General features: G+C 45.9%; 1 protein-coding gene across 1 annotated transcript in view; it reads right to left on the minus strand.

The window, feature by feature from the left end:
• LOC139384402 (neuron navigator 2-like) overlaps positions 1 to 19,954 on the minus strand; it is a 135,168-nt gene that overhangs the window by 113,496 nt on the left and 1,718 nt on the right. The gene's annotated exons all lie outside the window — the stretch shown is intronic.

The following is a 19,954-nucleotide window of genomic DNA, read 5'->3' on the forward strand; positions in this document are numbered from 1 at the left end:
CCCACACCATCACATATCCTACCTCCATGCTTCACGGTGGGAACCACACATGTGGAGATCATCTGTTCACCTACTCTGCAAAGACACGGCGGTTGGAATCAAAAACACACCGGTCTAATGTTCATTGCTTGTGTTTCTTGGTCCAAGCAAGTCTCTTCTTCTTATTGGTGTCCTTCAGTAGTGTTTTCTTTGCAGCAATTTGACCATGAACAGTTGATTTTGAGATGTGTCTGTTACTTGAACTATGTGAAGCATTTATTTGGGCTGCATTTCGGAGGCTGGTAACTCTAAAGAACTTATCCTCTGCAGCAGAGGTAACTCTGGGTCTTCCTTTCCTGTGGCGGTCCTCATGAGAGCCAGTTTCCTCATAGCGCTTGATGGTTTTTGCAACTGCACTTGAAGACTGCATTCAAAGTTCTTCAAATTTTCCGGATTGACTTTGCTTATTTGAGCTGTTCTTGCCATAATATGGACTTGGTCTTTTACCGAATAGAGCTATCTTCTCTATACCAACCCTACCTTGTCACAACACAACTGATTGGCTCAAATGCATTAAGAAGGAAAGAAATCCCACAAATTAACTTTAACAAGGCAACCCTGTTAATTGAAATGCATTCCAGGTGACTACCTCATGAAGCTGGTTGAGAGAATACCAAGAGTGTGCAAAGCTGTCATCAAGGCAAAGGGTGGCTACTTTGAAGAATCTCAAATATTTTTTGATTTGTTTAACACTTTTTGGTTACCACATGATTCCATATGTTTTTTCATAGTTTTGATGTCTTCACTATTATTTGACAATGTAGAAAAGAGTAAAAATAAAGAAAAACCTTGGAACGAGTAGGTGTGTCCAAGCTTTTGACTGGTACTAAATATATACTGTATATAAAAAGTGATAGGTAGCGTTAGTTGTGCTAGTCAGCTGTACCTACGTAAAAACTCTGGTATTTTTCACCCAATAGCTTTTTCTCCATCTTCTTTGTAAATAGTGAGCCAAGGTGTTTTCAGTACTTTTTACACAACTGATTAAAAGTCATTTTCTCATGCGCTGTCTGTTTGCAGCGGGCATTTAGTGAGCAATATGTTTGGAACAATATCAAATTGCAAGAATTGCAATACAATTGTAAGAATTGCAATACATTTTGTGTCGGCACCTAAGTATCGTGATACTATCGTTTTGTAAGGGCAATTCCCAGCCCTAATAAAAAATGTATTCAAATGTGGATAACCTATTAAACAATACTAGTCTATATGCTCATTCACACACATACAGTATCATCTAAATCTGCAGTCTACCCAGAGAGAAAGTGCAATATAAAGATAAAGGTAATAGCTATCCCATCCTGAGGAAAACATATGGTGAGACGGCGCCGGAGGGGGATGGCTGCTATTTCATGGGCTCTTAACAAACCGTGCTATTTTGTTGTTTTTTTCGCATTGTTTGTAACTTATTTTGTACATAATGTTGCTGCTACCGTCTCTTATGACCAAAAATACCTTTTGGACATCAGAACAGCGATTACTCACCATACTCACCATTACTCACATGATGACTCCTTGCTGTCCCCAGTCCACCTGACTGTGCTGCTGCTCCAGTTTCAACTATTCTGCCTTATTATTATTCGACCATGCTGGTCATTTATGAACATTTGAACATCTTGACCATGTTTTGTTATAATCTCCACCCGGCACAGCCAGAAGAGGACTGGCCACCCCACATAGCCTGGTTCCTCTCTAGGTTTCTTCCTAGGTTTTGGCCTTTCTAGGGAGTTTTTCCTAGCCACCGTGCTTCTACACCTGCATTGCTTGCTGTTTGGGGTTTTAGGCTGGGTTTCTGTACAGCACTTTGAGATATCAGCTGATGTACGAAGGGCTATATAAATACATTTGATTTGATTTGATTTGATGAACTGGATGAAGAATTGTTCTTTAATGAGTTGGACGAGAGGGATTTACTCCAGACACCCGAAAAGGCCCTCATCCCCTTCATTCGCAGGAGAAAAAGATGGAGATATTGCGGAAGGATCCGGCAACAAGTGACTAATCTGCCTTTGCCATCAGTACTATTGGCCAATGTACAGTCACTGGATAATAAAGTGGACGAACTACAAGCATGTATAGCCGACCAACGTGACATTAAAAACTGTAATATCTTATGCCACAGAGTCGTGGCTGAATGACGACATGAATAACATACAGCTGGCAGGTTATACACTGTATTGGCAGGACAGAAAAGCAGCCTCTGGTAAGACAAGGGCCGGTCTATGTATAATTGTAAACAACAGCTGGTGAACGATATCTATGGTAGTCTCTAGGTTTTGCTCATCTGAGGCAGAGTATCTCATGATAAGCTGCAGACCACACTATCTACCAAGAGAGTTTGCATCTATATTCTTCGTAGCTGTCTATTTACCCCCACAGACCGATGCTGTCACTAAGACCGCACTCAATGAGCTGTATAGGGCTATAAGCAAACAGGAAAACGCTCATCCAGAGGCGGCGCTCCTAGTGGCCTTGGACTTTAAAGCAGGAAAGCTTAAATCAGTTTGACCTAATTTCTACCAGCATGTTAAATGTGCAACCAGAGGGAAAATAAACTCTAGACCACCTTTACTCCACACACAGAGACCCGTACAAAGCTCTCCCTCGCCCTCCATTTGGCAAATCTGACCATAATTCTATGCTCCTGATTCCTGCTTACAAGAACAAATTAAAACAGCAAGCACCAGTGACTCGGTCTATAAAAAAGATGTCAGATGAAGCAGATGCTAAGCTACAGGACTGTTTTGCAGCACAGACTGGAATGTGTTCCGGGATTCTTCCGATGGCATTGAGGATTACACCACATTAGTGACTGGCTTCATCATTAAGTGCATCGATGACATCGTCCCTACAGTGACTATACGTACATACCGCAACCAGAGGCTATGGATTACAGGCAACATCCACATTGAGCTAAAGGGTAGAGCTGCCGCTTTCAAGGAGCGGGATTCTAACCCGGAAGCTTATAAGGAATCCCCCTATGCCCCCCCGACGAACCAGGACAAAGATCGAATCGTACTACACCGGCTCCGACCCTCGTCAGATGTGGCAGGGCTTGCAAACTATTACAGACTACAAAGGGAAGCACAGCCTACAAGCCTACCAGAAGCCTACCAGAAGAGCTACATTACTTTTATGCTCGCATCGATGCAAGTAACACTGAAACATGCATGAGAGCATCAGCTGTTCCAGACGACTGTGTGATCACGCTCTCCGTAGCCGATGTGAGTAAGACTTTTAAACAGGTCAACATTCAGACTGATTACCAGGACGTGTACTCTGAGCATGCGCTGACCAACTGGCAAGTGTCTTCACTGACATTTTCAAAATCTCCCTGTCTGAGTCTGTAATACAAACATGTTTCAAGCAGACCACCATAGTCCCTGAACCCAAGAAAATTATGGTAACCTGCCTATTTTTTGTATTACCTTTATTTAACTAGGCAAGTCAGTTAAGAACAAATACTTATTTTCAATGACGGCCTAGGAACAGTGGGTTAAATGCCTTGTTCAGGGACAAAACAACATATTTTTACCTTGTCAGCTCGGGGATTCGATCTTGCAACCTTTCGGTTACTAGTCCAACGCTCTAACCACTAGGCTACTACCGACCCACTCACATCTGTAGCCATGAAGTGCTACGAAAGGCTGGTCATGGCTCACAAGGCTGGTCATGGCTCACATCAACACCATTATCCCAGAAACCCTAGACCCACTCCAATTTGCATACCACCGCAACAGATCCACAGATGATACAATCTCTATTGCACTCCACACTGCCCTTTCACACCTGGACAAAAGGAACACCTATGTGAGAATTCTATTCATTGACTACAGCTTAGCGTTCAACACCATAAAGCCCTCATAGCTCATCACTAAGCTAAGGATCCTGGGACTAAACACCTCCTACTGCAACTGGATCCTGGACTTCCTGACAGGCCACCCCCAGTTGGTAAGGGTAGGTAACAACATATCCAACACGCTGATCCTCAACCCAGGGGCCCCTCAGGGGTGCGTGCTCAGTCCCCTCCTGTACTCCCTGTTCACTCATGACTGCATGGCCAGGCACGACTCCAACACCATCATTAAGTTTGCTGATGACACAACAGGCCTGATCACCGACAATGACGAGACAGCCTATAGGGAGGCCAGAGACCTGGCCTTGTGGTGCAAGGACAACAACCTCTCCCGCAACGTGATCAAGACAAAGGAGATGATTGTGGACTACAGGAAAAGGAGGACTGAGTTCACCCCCATTCTCATCAGCGGGGCTGTAGTGGAGCAGGTTGAGAGCTTCAAGTTCCTTGGTGTCCACATCACCAACAAACGAACATGGTCCAAGCACACAAAGACAGTCGTGAAGAGGGCACAACAAAATCTATTCCCCCTCAGGAGACTGAGAAGATTTGCAATGGGTCCTCAGATCCTCAAACGTTTCTACAGCTGCACCATCGAGAGCATGACTGGTTGGTTGGTTGCATCACTGCCTGGTATGGCAAGTGCTCGGCCTCTGACCGCAAGGCACTACAGAGGATAGTGCGTACGACCCAGTACATCACTGGGGCCAAGCTTCCTGCAATTCAGGACCTCTATACCAGGCGGTGTCAGTGGAAGGCCCTAAAGATTGTCAAAGACTCCAGCCACCCCAGTCATAGACGGTTCTCTCTGCTACCGCATGACAAGCAGTACCGGAGTGTCAAGTCTAGGTCCAAGAGGCTTCTTAACAGCTTCTACCCCCAAGTCATAAGACTACTGAACATCTAATAAAATGGATACCCCGACTATTTGCATTGTCCCCCCCCTCTTTTATGCTGCTGCTACTCTCTGCTTATTATCTATGCAAAGTCACTTTAATAACTCTACCTACATGTACATACAGTATTACCTCAATTACCTCGACTAACCGGTGCCCCCGCACATTTACTCTGTTCCGGTACCCCCTGTATATAACCTCACAATTGTTATTTTTACTGCTGCTCTTAAATTATTTATTGCTTTTATTTCATTTATTTTTTAGGTGTATTTTAAAAAAACTGCATTGTTGGTTAAAGGGCTTGTAAGTAATCATTTCACTGTAAGGTCTTACACTGCATGTGACTAATAAAATGTGATTTGATATGGGAATGCATTCCCCTTCTCCTTCCCCTTTGTCATGGTAAAAAGCAATGAAGTCAGCCAGACCTCCAGCCAGCTTATCCACTGTGAGGGGAAATTAGCAATCTAATGCAGCAGGAAATAGAGTCCAATCCCTCTTCCCTTTCATTCTCACCCACTGGGCCCTATGTGTCTCTAGAAGGCCTAAACAGCTGGTAAAATACGGACACCATTAAAGTCAATGGTCCCTGAGACAATACTAGAGGTTAAGAGGGTTCCAAGGCTGTTGATTGTAAAGAGGGTATGGAGGAGGAAGGGAGTAGGGGAGAGAAACATCTACCGCCAATCAATATCATTCCATTAGGGTCAATTAATTAGATATGAATCCACACGGTAATATATTCACAAATGCCACCAATCAAAAACTTAGCCGCTCTCTGAACCCAGCACCTGATCAAGTTCAAAGTCTGAGAATTAAATTGAGTGTGAATTAAATTAGACCCAATTACAATAATTCAAATGACGAGAGTCATTATCAACACATTATGCATGCTCTAATCTAATGGTTTGATTAATGGAACTCCGTGCCGATGCTAAATCTCACGCGGAGAGATAGATGAACATCTAGCCTACCGACGTCCCAGACAATAATAAAGAAATGTAGTTAAGATTTTAATATCGCTCTCAGCAAAGCTCGTTCTCTCTTAACTGAAGGTCCCTCTACATCCTGAATCGATACTTGCTTTGAGATCATTTGAGCAAATACTGGGAGAAATTAAACCTCTCCAATAGGCGGTCATTGCGGTGTGCCTTTCATTCAGACACTAACATAGATAAGCCCTAAGCCTTGGTTATGACTCTTAATGAGAACCAGGCTTTTCATAAAGGCAGACTTAAAGCCTTTATCTGGAGAAATGCTTATTAAGATAAGACCTCCCTATCACACTGCTGGCAGATGGATGTGGTGTGTGTGTGTGTGTGTGTGTGTGTGTGTGTGTGTGTGTGTGTGTGTGTGTGTGTGTGTGTGTGTGCATGCACGTGTCCCTCATAGTCTGTTTATATACTGTTGTTTACTCACTGTGTACAGTAGCAGACAAAAGATTGGACACACCTACTCATTGAAGGGTTTTTCTTATTTTTTTACTATTTTCTACATTGTAGAACAATAGGGATGACATCAAAACTATGAAATAACACACGTGGAATCACGTAGTAACCAAAAAAGTGTTAAACAAATGAAAATATATTTTATATTTGAGACTCTTCAAAGTAGCCACCCTTTGCCTTGATTACAGCTTTGCACACTCTTGGCATTCTCTCAACCAGCTTCACCTGGAATGCTTTTCCAACAGTCTTGAGGGATTTCCCACCTATGCTGAGCACTTGTTGGCTGCTTTTCTTTCACTCTGCGGTCCAACTCATCCCAAACCATCTCAATTGGGTTGAGGTCGGGTGACTGTGGAGGCCAGGTCATCTGATGCAGCACTCCATCACTCTCCTTCTTGGTCAAATTGCCCTTACACAGCCTGGAGGTGTGTTGGGTCATTGTCCTGTTGAAAAACAAATGATAGTCCCACTAAACCCAAACCAGATGGGATGGCGTATCGCTGCAGAATGCTATGGTAGCCATGCTGGTTAAGTGTGCCTTAAATTCGAAATAAATCAGAGACAGTGTCACCCGAAAAGCACCCCCACACCCAAGGGCGTTGTTAAGGGGGGGGGGCATGAATGATTCATGGTGCCCTAGTGTCACGACTTCCGACGAAATCGGTCCCTCTCCTTGTTCGGGCGGCGGTCGGCGGTCGACGTCACCAGTCTTCTAGCCATCGCCGCTCCACCTTTCATTTTCCATTTGTTTTGTCTTGTTTTCCCGCACACCTGGTTCACATTCCCCCATCAGACTAAATGTATATTACCCTCTGTTTCCCCCATGTCTGTGTGTGGAATTGTTCTTTGTGTAGGGTGTTACGTTACAGGCTGGCTTGCTCTAGGTTTGTTTCTAACCTAGGTTTGTTTGTTTTGTTTAATCCGGTTCATGTTACCGTGGTTGTGCTTTGTGCTGCCTCGCCTGTGCCTTTGGGCCAGGGTGTACATTAAAGTTATCCTGTTATCACCCATCTCCTGCGCCTGACTTCCGGGCAACCCGTCACTCACCCTGTTACACCTAGCCTGGTAGGGGCCCCTAAATGTTTAGATAATTATTTGTCTATCATTTGTTTTTAAATCTGTGATGAAAATGAATACGTATAACCATAATCAGATCAGGAATCTCTACCCAACCATCACAAGATACTGTTTCAGAGTATTATCTGCTATGGTTTATCTTCTGTTGAACTTACTCAGCAATGCCCACACACTACAGTTGCAGTTTCTCTGTAGGTACCCTATTTACGTTTGCAGTCCACATGGTTCAGGATTTTCTTTATTTTTGTCACACCCTGACCATAGTTTGCTTTGTATGTTTCTATGTTTTGTTTGGTCAGTTTGTGATCTGAGTGGGCATTCTATGTTGTGTGTCTAGTTTGTCTGTTTCTGTGTTTGGCCTGATATGGTTCTCAATCAGAGGCAGGTGTTAGTCATTGTCTCTGATTGGGAACCATATTTAGGTAGCCTGTTTGGTGTTGGGGTTTGTGGGTGATTGTTCCTGTCTCTGTGTTTGCACCAGATAGGGCTGTTTTGGTTGTTCACAGTTCTTGTTTTGTTAGTCTATTCATGTATAGTTTCTTGATTAAAGAACCATGAATAATAACCACGCTGCGTTTTGGTCCGCCTCTCCTTCGACTCAAGAAAACCGTTACAATTTTGGGTATGTTATTTAGGCAGAAGAGGGTTAGCCTTGTTAATAAGAATTGGTAAATAAATGATTTAATCTGAAACATGGATCATTAGTAATTTCTTCATTAAAACGGAATACAATGCCACATATTAAAAAATACGTCACCAATTGTATGGTAATTTATACACTGCTCAAAAAAATAAAGGGAACACTAAAATAACACATCCTAGATCTGAATGAATGAAATATTCTTATTACATACTTTTTTCTTTACATAGTTGAATGTGCTGACAACAAACTCACACAAATTAATCAATGGAAATCAAATTTATCAACCCATGGAGGTATGGATTTGGAGTCACACTCAAAATTAAAGTGGAAAACCACATTACAGGCTGATCCAACTTTGATGTAATATCCTTAAAACAAGTCAAAATGAGGCTCAGTAGTGTGTGTGGCCTCCACGTGCCTGTATGACCTCCCTACAATGCCTGGGCATGCTCCTGATGAGGTGGCGGATGGTCTCCTGAGGGATCTCCTCCCAGACCTGGACTAAAGCATCCGCCAACTCCTGGACAGTCTGTGGTGCAACGTGGCATTGGTGAATGGAGCGAGATGTCCCAGATGTGCTCAATTGGATTCAGGTCTGGGGAACGGGCGGGCCAGTCCATAGCATCAATGCCTTCCTCTTGCAGGAACTGCTGACACACTCCAGCCACATGAGGTCTATCATTGTCTTGCATTAGGAGGAACCCAGGGCCAACCGCACCAGCATATGGTCTCACAAGGGGTCTGAGGATCTCATCTCGGTACCTAATGGCAGTCAGGCTACCTCTGGCGAGCACATGGAGGGCTGTGCGGCCCCCCAAAGAAATGCCACCCCACACCATGACTTACCCACCGCCAAACCGGTCATGCTGGAGGATGTTGCAGGCAGCAGAACATTCTCCACGGCGTCTCCAAACTCTGTCACGTCTGTCACATGTGAACCTGCTTTCATCTGTGAAGAGCACAGGGCGCCAGTGGAGAATTTGCAAATCTTGGTGTTCTCTGGCAAATGCCAAACGTCCTGCACGGTTTTGGGCTGTAAGCACAACCCCCACCTGTGGACGTCGGGCCCTCATACCACCCTCATGGAGTCGGTTTCTGACCGTTTGAGCAGACACATGCACATTTGTGGCCTGCTGGAGGTCATTTTGCAGGGCTCTGGCAGGGCTCCTCCTTCTCCTCCTTGCACAAAGACGGAGGTAGCGGTCCTGCTGCTGGGTTGTTGCCCTCCTACGGCCTCCTCCACGTCTCCTGATCTACTGGCCTTTCTCCTGGTAGCGCCTCCATGCTCTGGACACTACGCTGACAGACACAACAAACCTTCTTGCCACAGCTCGCATTGATGTGCCATCCTGGATGAGCTGCACTACCTGAGCCACTTGTGTGGGTTGTAGACTCCGTCTCATGCTACCACTAGAGTGAAAGCACCGCCAGCATTCAAAAGTGACCAAAACATCAGCCAGGAAGCATAGGAACTGAGAAGTGGTCTGTGGTCACCACCTGCAGAACCACTCCTTTATTGGGGGTGTCTTGCTAATTGCCTATAATTTCCACCTGTTGTCTATTCCATTTGCACAACAGCATGTGAAATTTATTGTCAATCAGTGTTGCTTCCTAAGTGCACAGTTTGATTTCACAGAAGTGTGATTGACTTGTTTAAAGTGTTCCCTTTATTTTTTTGAGCAGTGTAATAAAGCGTCAGAAAAATCTCATGACACAGACAGTTTTTGTTAACAGTATTGCAAACATTTTTGGTTCCTAATGTTAATATAGGCAAAGGATGAAGGTGGAAACTAGAATCTGCACAATTGGAGTATAGAGCAGCAGAAGCTTATAGTTATTATATGTACTAACATTAATCTGAAACATTCTGATTTCTATGTTAGGGGCACGGTAAGTTTTTTTCATGGGCAACGCCCCTGCCCACACCATCACACCTCCTCCTCCATGCTTCGCGGTGGGAACCACACATGCGGAGATCATCCGTTCACCTACTCTGCGTCTCACAAAGACACGGCGGTTGGAACCAAAAATGTCAAATTTGGACTCATCAGACGAAAGGACAGTTTTCCACCTGTCTAATGTTGATTGCTCGTGTTTCTTGGCCCAAGTAAGTCTCTTCTTATTATTGGTGTCCTTTAGTAGTGGTTTCTTTGCAGAAATTCGACCTTGAAGGCCTGATTCACACTCTCCTCTGAACAGTTGATGTTGAGATGTGTCTGTTACTTGAACTTTGTGAAGCATTTATTTAATGAAGTTATCCTCTGGGTCTTCCTTTCCTGTGGCGGTCCTCATGAGAGCCAGTTTCATCATAGTGCTTGATGGTTTTTGCGACTGTGCTTGAAGAAACTTCAAAAGTTCTTGAAATTTTCCAGATTGACTGACCTTCATGTCTTAAAGTAATGATGGACTGTCGTTTCTATCTTCTGTATACCACCCCTACCTTGTCACAACACAAGTGATTGGCTCAAACGCATTAAGAAGGAAAGAAATTCAACAAATTAACTTTTAACAAGCCACACCTGTTAATTGAAATGCATTTCAGGTGACTACCTCATGAAGCTGGTCGAGAGAATGCCAAGAGTGTGCAAAGCTGTCATTACGGGAAAAGGTGGCTACTTTGAACAATCTCAAATATATTTTGTTTTGTTTAACACTTTTTGGTTACAACATAATTCCATATGTGTTATTTCATAGTTTATATGTCTTCACTATTATTCTACAATGTAGAAAATAGTAAAAAATAAAGAAAAACCCTTGAATGAGTAGGTGTGTCCAAACTTTTGAATGATACTGTATATACTATATTGTCGACATACCTTATCCTAATATACCTACTACTGTACATAACACCCTCATTTGCTCCAGGGACGCTGTACTACTACTGGGGACCATGTAAAACAACACATTTCACTGCACCTATTCAGTGTATGTGACAATAAAATGAAGGAAAAAAATATATATATATTTTCCTAATTATACACATCACATAAAGTCTTTATATTCTCACTCGATAAAATAAGAAATAGACATTTGTATTGTATTTGCAAGACCTTCTACTGCACTGCTGGAGCTAGTAACACAAGCATTTCGTTGCACCTGCCATGTGTGTGTGTGTGTGTGTGTGTGTGTGTGTGTGTGTGTGTGTGTGTGTGTGTGTGTGTGTGTGTGTGTGTGTGTGTGTGTGTGCGTGCGTGTGCGGACATGTCCATCAGAAAGGTCTATGACAAGCTGCCACAATAGGCAAGGTTCACTTACCACCTCTGTGACAGAGTGACAGACAGATCAATGCTACAAATGGAGAAATGGAATAAGATATAATTACAAAAATGTGTGTATGGCTGAAAGGAGGAAGGTTCATTGTCTCCAAAAATATAAACACAACATGCAACAATTTCTACGATTATCGATACGTTCTAACTTCTTGTCAATGCTTAGACTTCATTCCTAGTCACCCCCATGAAAAGATTGAGGTGTTCAGCATCCTCGATGCCCCTAGAAGCTACTGCCATTGTGCTTTTTTCCAACCTCCTCTCTCTGTCAAATCAAATTGTATTTGTCACATTCGCCGAATACAACAAGTGTAGACTTTACCGTGAGATGCTGACTTACAAGCCCTTAACCAACAGTGCTGTTCAAGAAGAAGAAAACATTTACCAAGAAGACTAAAATAAAAAAAAAGAATAAAAGTAACACAATAGGAATAAGAATAACAAGGCGTCACTTGCAGTCACTTCCACAGCCAAGGATAAATGAACCAGCAACATTGCAGTTAGATATTGAGGGAGGGAAGAGGGAAAGGAGAGGAGGAAGTGAAATAGAGGCAGAGAAACAATAGGGGAGAAGGGGGGGGTGTGATGTGCTCCCTGGAGATCAAAGAAAACACACTCCTGAAAATACTCTGTAAAGAAGTGCTATGAATGCATAGTGAAGACAAACACCCCCCCCCCCCCCCCCCCCCTGCTGCCCCTATGCACACACACACATTCTCCTTTCACCTTATACACAACACACATCCTCGTTCAGAGGCATTCTCTAAATACACAGGCAATGTTTTGTATAGTGAGCAGCATTTATACACCATAGACAAGGAGTGGCAGTGACGCCCTTTGACTGTGACAAACACACGCACGCACGCACGCACGCACGCACACACACACACACACACACACACACACACACACACACACACACACACACACACACACACACACACACACACACACACACACACACACACAGAGAGCATTGATGGCCTTGACTACCTCCTTCCTGCCGGTTTGGCAATTGTGCCACTCTGGCTGTATTCACTGCTCAGCAACAGAGGGAGAGGTGATGCAGTACATAACGTATGCACACCACTAGAGGCCAGTAGAGTCTGCATGTGTACTGTTCATTGCAAGCAAATATGTCAGTGTGCCAAGTCATTTGCCTGGAAAGATGATTTCCCTCTCTCATAAAGACTAGGGATGTGCATATTTTCCTTTCAAGACAATTCTATACGTATCTAGATACATAGGCTCCGATACAGCAACGATACATTTTGGTTTTAAAATGATTCGGTGCGGTTAGGTTTGATTAGAGGACGAGTCGTTGCGATTCGGTTCGATGTGATACAATTTGATGCACCAACATTTGTTGCATGAACATTTTCCAAATCTAAAATTCAAAATCTGCTGCTGATGGAGCTCATAAGCTGGGTCTCTCTGAGATGGATCTGTCTGAGCTGACTTCTGTGTGTGTGTGTGTGTGCGTACGTGTGTGGTGTGTGTAAATTACCACAACAAAAAACAGCCCCCAGACCATTATTCCTCCTCCACCAAACTTTACAGTTGGCACTATGCATTGGGGCAGGTAGCGTTCTCCTGGCATCCGCCAAACCCAGATCCGTCCATCGGACTGCCATATGGTGAAGCGTGATTCATCACTCTAGAGAATGCGTTTCCACTGCTCCCGAGTCCAATGGCGGCGAGCTTTACACCACTCCAGCTGACACTTGGCATTGCGCATGGTGATCTTAGGCTGGTGTGTGGCTGCTCGGCCATGGAAGAACATTTCATGAAGCTCCCGACTAACAGTTCTTGTGCTGACGTTACTTCCAGAAGCAGTTTGGAACTCGGTAGTGAGTGTTGCAACTGAGGACAGACAACATTTTTACTCACTTCAGCACCTCGGCGGTCCCTTTCTGTGAGCTTGTGTGGCCTACCACTTCGCGGCTAAGCCGTTGTTACTCCTAGACATTTCCACTTCACAATAACAGCACTAACAGTTGACCGGGGCAGCTCTAGCAGGGCAGGAATTTGACGAAACTGACTTGTTGGAAAGTTGGCATCCTATGACGGTGCCATGTTGAAAGTACCTGAGCTCTTCAGTAAGACCATTCTGCTGGCAATGTTTGTCTAAGGAGATTTCATGGCTGTGTGCTCGGTGTTATACACCTGTCAGCAATGGTGTTGCTGAAATAACTGAATCTATTAATTTTAAGGGATGTCCACATACTTTTGTATATACGTCTATGGTGTATGTACTATGTAGGCACCTGAACTGAGCCATAAAGGCATCGGTCACTATCAGATTAGGGGGACAATGTTCCCTTTTATTTTTGTCTCCCCCACTTTGGTTCTGAAATCACCAGCACCCACCAACTAACTTGTCATTTCTGCAGATTAAGTGTTTTAGCTAGTAATGTATCAATATTTATCATTTACAAATTAGCTATGACATGGCCAATGAATATATAGGACTTTGGATTCACCCGGTCTCAAAATCGAATGGTTTTGACTGTTTAGGGAGTTTTTAGAGAGTAATCTTCTCTTCTCCTCTTGCTTCAACCATACAGTGCGCTGCACAAAAGTGCTTGTTGTCCTCGTTATATCAAAAAATGTACATATACACTGATTGTTTAAGCAAAACTACCAAAACTATTGCTGATGGTGAACTTCAACAATCAAAATAAAATTTATTGTAAACCCCATTCAGCATGTAGACAGACGTGAGTTGTGCCTCGGGTAGCTTACTTTTATTCCGTTGTGAGCCGGAAAATCCCCCCCACCCATTCGCGTGAACACGCACACACTCAATTCTTCAATGCTGCAACTTGCTTGCTAGTTGAGATTTCTGCTCTTCACTCCGTTGTCAGTTTAGCCTACATTTCACTGATCTTAGTAGCAGAAAGCATGTTGTGTGTGTCCTTCAAGGCAGCTGTCGATGATTACGTTAGGCTGCGTTTCATTTATTTTTATTTTTATGGCGGTTCGATTGCGGGGGAGGCACTAGTAATGTCTGCCATTTTCGGTTTGGCTATTTGTTTCAAGTGTATTCGTCTGTAAAAATGCGTTCTGCTATTAAAATCAGCGAAATATAGACTAAACTGACAACGGAGAGAAGAGCAGAAATGTCAACTAGCAAGCAAGTCACAGCAATGAAGAATTGAGTGTGTGCGCGCGTTCACGCGAGGGGGGGGGGATTCTGGCAGGGGGGAGATTTTCCAGCACAACACCTGTTCCTGTTAAACACAATTTTCAACAACACATAGATAACAATAAACCAGCAAACGGCTGGCGAGCTCTCATTGTTCGGTGAGCGAAACTGGGGCACAGCGCACAGTTTAATTTTTGAGTTAGACTATATCTCACTCTTCTGGGATATTGCCTGGGGTTGTTCGGCATGCAACATTACTGTCAACACAGTGACATGCAGTTCGACACAAAATACGGGAGGTATTTTCGGAAGGTAGAGGTAAGAACGAATGTAATATCAGCAAAACATTTGAGCGAACCGGCGATTCGAAACATTTGAATCGATTTTCTGGCCAGTGCATGCTACGATTTGGATTGGTTTGGGGTCCGCGGGCCGATGCACTTGTATCTCAAACATTTTCATTCTAGAGATACACATACACACATGTAAAGGTGCACACACACACACGCTATGTGCGGTATATATTTATGGCCATCTGGTCAACCACGTCGCTCTCTCCGTCTCTCTGCATTATGCATGATCTCAGAGAGCACTTTCAGAGAGAAGAGAGTGTGTGAATCTGCGTTTTAGAAACTTGTAGACATTTCCCCCCGGACATTTCCCCCCGGTCTGGGACAGCGAGTGCATGTGTGTGTGTGTGTGCATGTGTAGACTATATTTTACAAACAGTGCATATGACAGCGAGGGGTCATGTGGCCTGGTATATGACTGATACTCCTCTCTTCCTAATCCCAGATTACAGCTAATGTCCCCCTCAATCATTGACAATCTACACTACATGACCAAAGGTATGCAGACACCTGCTTGTCGAACATCTCATTCCAAAATCATGGGGATTGATATGGTGTTGGTCCCCAGTTTGCTGCTATAACAGCCTCCACTCTTCTGGGAAGGCGTTCCACTAGATGTTGGAACATTTGCTGCGGGCTCTTGCCTCCATTCAGCCACAAGAGCATTAGTGAGGTCGGGCGCTGATGTTGGGCGATTAGGACTGTCTTGCAGTTGGTGTTCCAATTCATCACCAAAGGTGATGGTTCGATGGGGTTGAGGTCAGGGCTCTATGCAAGCCAGTTAAGCTCTTCCACACCAATCTCAACAAACAATTTCTGTATAGACCTCTCTTTGTGGACGGGGATATTGTCATGCTGAAACAGGAAAGGGCCTTCCTCAAACTGTTGCCACAAAGTTGGAAGCACAGAATCGTCTAGAATGTCATTGTATACTGTAGCGGTAAGATTTCCCTTCACTGGAAATAAAGGGCCTAGCCCGAACAATGAAAAACAGCCCCCAGACCATTATTCCTCCTCCACCAAACTTTACAGTGGGCACTATACATTTGGTCAGGTAGCCTTCTCTTGGCATCCGCCAAACCCAGATTCGTCTGTCGGACTGCGTGATGGTGAAGAGTGATTCTTCCCTCCAGAGAAAGCATTTCCACAGCTCCAGAGTCCAGTGGCAGCGAGCTTTACACAACTCCAGCCGACGGTTGGCATTGCGCATGGTGATCTTAGGATTGTGTGTGGCTGCTCGGCCATGGAAATCCATTTCATGAAGCTCCCAACAAACAGGTCTTGCTTCCAGAGGCAGTTTGGAACTCGGGAAATGAGTGTTGCAAACGAGGACAGACAAGTTAAATAACATATTAATCCAAGAAAATTGAAGGAGAAAGGGAGAGAGAATGAGGGGGCCCGAAAGAGTCGGAGGCAAACGGCGAGAGATGGAGCAAGAGAAATGTACAATTATTCGAAGAATGGAAGCCCCACAGCAATCAGAACCCTCTAGAGATTATCATCTAATTCCCTCTTTATCACCTGGTTAGTGTCTGTCCATCAGAGACTGTGATCGGATTCACCCAGGAGGGGATAGAGAGAGCAGAGAGAGGCCATGGCCAGACCCCACGCAGCCATGGAGAATTGTGTTATCTCTGGACCAAATACAAATGTTCTGTTCCCAACTCTCTTGCCTCTGCTCTCCTATGGGAAGGAAAGGAGAGGAGAAAAGAGTAAAGACAACGGGGGAGAGAGGAAAAGGGAGAAGAAATTGATGAGGCTGAGGGAAGCATGCTGTTCCCAGGCAATTAGTCTGTGTAATTAGGCTGTAGTGAAGGAAACCATGGTTGGCCTGGGTAGATTAACTACTGAATTCTGGTACAGAGGCAAAGTCTACAAGTCTCATAGGGATTGGGCCACCACACAGCACCCTCTGACAGGACTGGATGGAGATGTCTCGCTTTTTTGGAGACTTGACTAACACACGTAGACTCTAAACACATGCACACGCAGCTGCAGCCTGTGGGTAGTGATCCATGGCCTATAGTCACAGCAGTGGCATGGCTGTCTCTCTCTGTTAGACTGAGCTAATGTCACCCCAGCAAAGATCCAGCCACCTAAAATACACAACCCTCCAGTAAAGAAGGAACTACAACACACACACACACACACACACACACACACACACACACACACACACACACACACACACACACACACACACACACACACACACACACACACACACACAGATCTGAATCTTGAAAAAGGTGCATATGGAGAGAGAGAGAGAGAGAGAGAGAGAGGAAAATATGATGACACGAGCAGGGTAGTGCAGTCCCGAATGGCTCATCCTTTCCTAGCAGTTGATATTCTGTAGGGTTAATGTAACGGTTTTCGTGATGAGAAGGAGAGTCGGACCAAAATGCAGCGTGTAGATTGCGATCCATGTTTTAATGAACAAATGTAAAACACGAATCAATACAAGTACTACAAAATAAAGAACGTAATGAACGTAACGAAAACCTAAACAGCCTATCTGGTGAAAACACATAGACAGGAACAATCACCCACAAACACACAGTGAAACCCAGGCTACCTAAATATGGTTCCCAATCAGAGACAATGACGAACACCTGCCTCTGACTGAGAACCATATCAGGCTGAACATAGAAATAGACAAACAAGACATGAAACATAGAATGCCCACTCAGATCACACCCTGACCAATCAAAACATAGAAAATACAAAGTAAACTATGGTCAGGGCGTGACAGTACCCCCCCCCCCAAGGTGCGGACTCCGGCCGCAAAACCTGAACCTATAGGGGAGGGTCTGGGTGGGCATCTGTCCGCGGTGGCGGCTCTGGCGCTGGACGTGGACCCCACTCCATGACAGTTTTAATCCCCCTCCTAAACGTCCCTAAATAGGTTACCCACCACAATGATAACATGGGACAGAGGGACAGCTCGGGACAGAGGTAACTCGGGACAGATGGGTAGCTCAGCACTGAGAGGAAGCTCAGCACTGAGAAGAAGCTCAGCACTGAGAGGAAGCCCAGGCAGGTAGTAGAAACTACCAGAACCTGGCTGGCTGGCGGTTTCAGCAGATCCTGGTCGACTAGCAGATCTGGAAGAATCTGGTCGACTGGCGGATCTGGGAGAATCTGGTCGACTGGCGGATCTGGGAGAGTCTGGTCGACTGGCAGATCTGGAAGAGTCTGGTCGACTGGCAGATCTGGAAGAGTCTGGTCGACTGGCAGATCTGGAAGAGTCTGGTCGACTGGCAGATCTGGAAGAGTCTGGACGACTGGCAGATCTGGAAGAGTCTGGACGACTGGCAGATCTGGAAGAGTCTGGTCGACTGGCAGATCTGGAAGAGTCTGGTCGACTGGCAGATCTGGAAGAGTCTGGTCGACTGGCAGATCTGGAAGAGTCTGGTCGACTGGCAGATCTGGAAGAGTCTGGACGACTGGCAGCTCTGGCTGCTCCATGCTGACTGGCTGCTCCATGATGACTGGTAGCTCTGGCTGCTCCATGCTGACTGGCTGCTCCATGCTGACTGGCAGCTCTGGCTGCTCCATGCTGACTGGCTGCTCCATGCTGACTGGCAGCTCTGGCTGCTCCATGCTGACTGGCTGCTCTGGCTGCTCCATGCTGACTGGCTGCTCCATGCTGACTGGCTGCTCCATGCTGACTGGCGGCCCTGGCTGCTCCATGCTGACTGGCGGCCCTGGCTGCTCCATGCTGACTGGCGGCCCTGGCTGCTCCATGCTGACTGGCGGCCCTGGCTGCTCCATGCTAACTGGCAGCTCTGGCGGCTCCTTGCAGACTGGCAGCTCTGGCGGCTCCTTGCAGACTGGCAGCTTTGGCGGCATCCTGCAGACAGGCAGCTCTGGCGGCTCCTTGCAGACTGGCAGCTCCATGCAGACTGGCAGCTCTATGCAGACTGGCAGCTCCATGCAGACTGACAGCTCCTTGCAGACTGGCAGCTCCTTGCTAACTGGCAGTTCTGAACAGGCGGGAGACTCCGGCAGCGCTGTAGAGGCGGAAAGCTCTGACAGCGCTAAACAGGCGGGAGACTCCGACAGCGCTGGAGAGGAGGAAGGCTCCGACAGCGCTGGACAGGCGAGGCGCACTGTAGGCCTGATGCGTGGTGCTGGCACTGGTGGTACTGGGCCAAGGACACGCACAGGAAGCCTGGTGCGGGGAGCTGCTACCGGAGGGCTGGGGTGTGGAGGTGGTACTGGAAAAACCGGACCGTGCAGGCGCACTGGAGCTCTTGAGCACCAAGCCTGCCCAACCTTACCTGGTTGAATGCTCACGGTCGCCCTGCCAGTGCGGCGAGGTGGAATAGCCCGCACTGGGCTATGCAGGCGAACCGGAGACACCGAGCGCAAGGCTGGTGCCATGTAAGCCGGCCCAAGGAGACGCACTGGGGACCAGCTGCGTAGAGCCGGCTTCATGGCATTAGGCTCGACGCTCAATCTAGCCCGGCAGACACGCGGAGCTGGAATATACCGCACCGGGCTATGCACCCGCACTGGAGACACCGTGCGCACCACTGCATAACACGGTGCCTGTCCGGTCTCTCTAGCCCCCCGGTAAGCACAGGGAGTCTGCCCAGGTCTCCTACCTGGCGTAGCCATACTCCCTGTTAGCCCCCCCCCAAGAAATTTTTGGGGCTGCCTCTCGGGCTTCCTTGCCAGCCGTGTTCCCTCATATCGCCGGCTCTTCTCTCCGGCTGCCTCAGCTCTCCTAAGTGCCTCCACCTGTTCCCATGGGAGGCGATCTCTTCCAGCCAGTATCTCCTCCCAAGTGTAACAACCCTTGCCATCCAAAACGTCCTCCCATGTCCATTCCTCCTTACGCTGCTGTTGCTGCCTGTTGACACGCTGCTTGGTCCGTTGGTGGTGGGTGATTCTGTAACGGTTTTCGTGATGAGAAGGAGAGTCGGACCAAAATGCAGCGTGTAGATTGCGATCCATGTTTTAATGAACAAATGTAAAACACGAATCAATACAAGTACTACAAAATAAAGAACGTAATGAACGTAACGAAAACCTAAACAGCCTATCTGGTGAAAACACATAGACAGGAACAATCACCCACAAACACACAGTGAAACCCAGGCTACCTAAATATGGTTCCCAATCAGAGACAATGACGAACACCTGCCTCTGACTGAGAACCATATCAGGCTGAACATAGAAATAGACAAACAAGACATGAAACATAGAATGCCCACTCA

The sequence above is a fragment of the Oncorhynchus clarkii genome, chromosome 26 (assembly GCF_045791955.1).
Source record: "Oncorhynchus clarkii lewisi isolate Uvic-CL-2024 chromosome 26, UVic_Ocla_1.0, whole genome shotgun sequence".
NCBI lineage: Eukaryota > Metazoa > Chordata > Actinopteri > Salmoniformes > Salmonidae > Oncorhynchus > Oncorhynchus clarkii.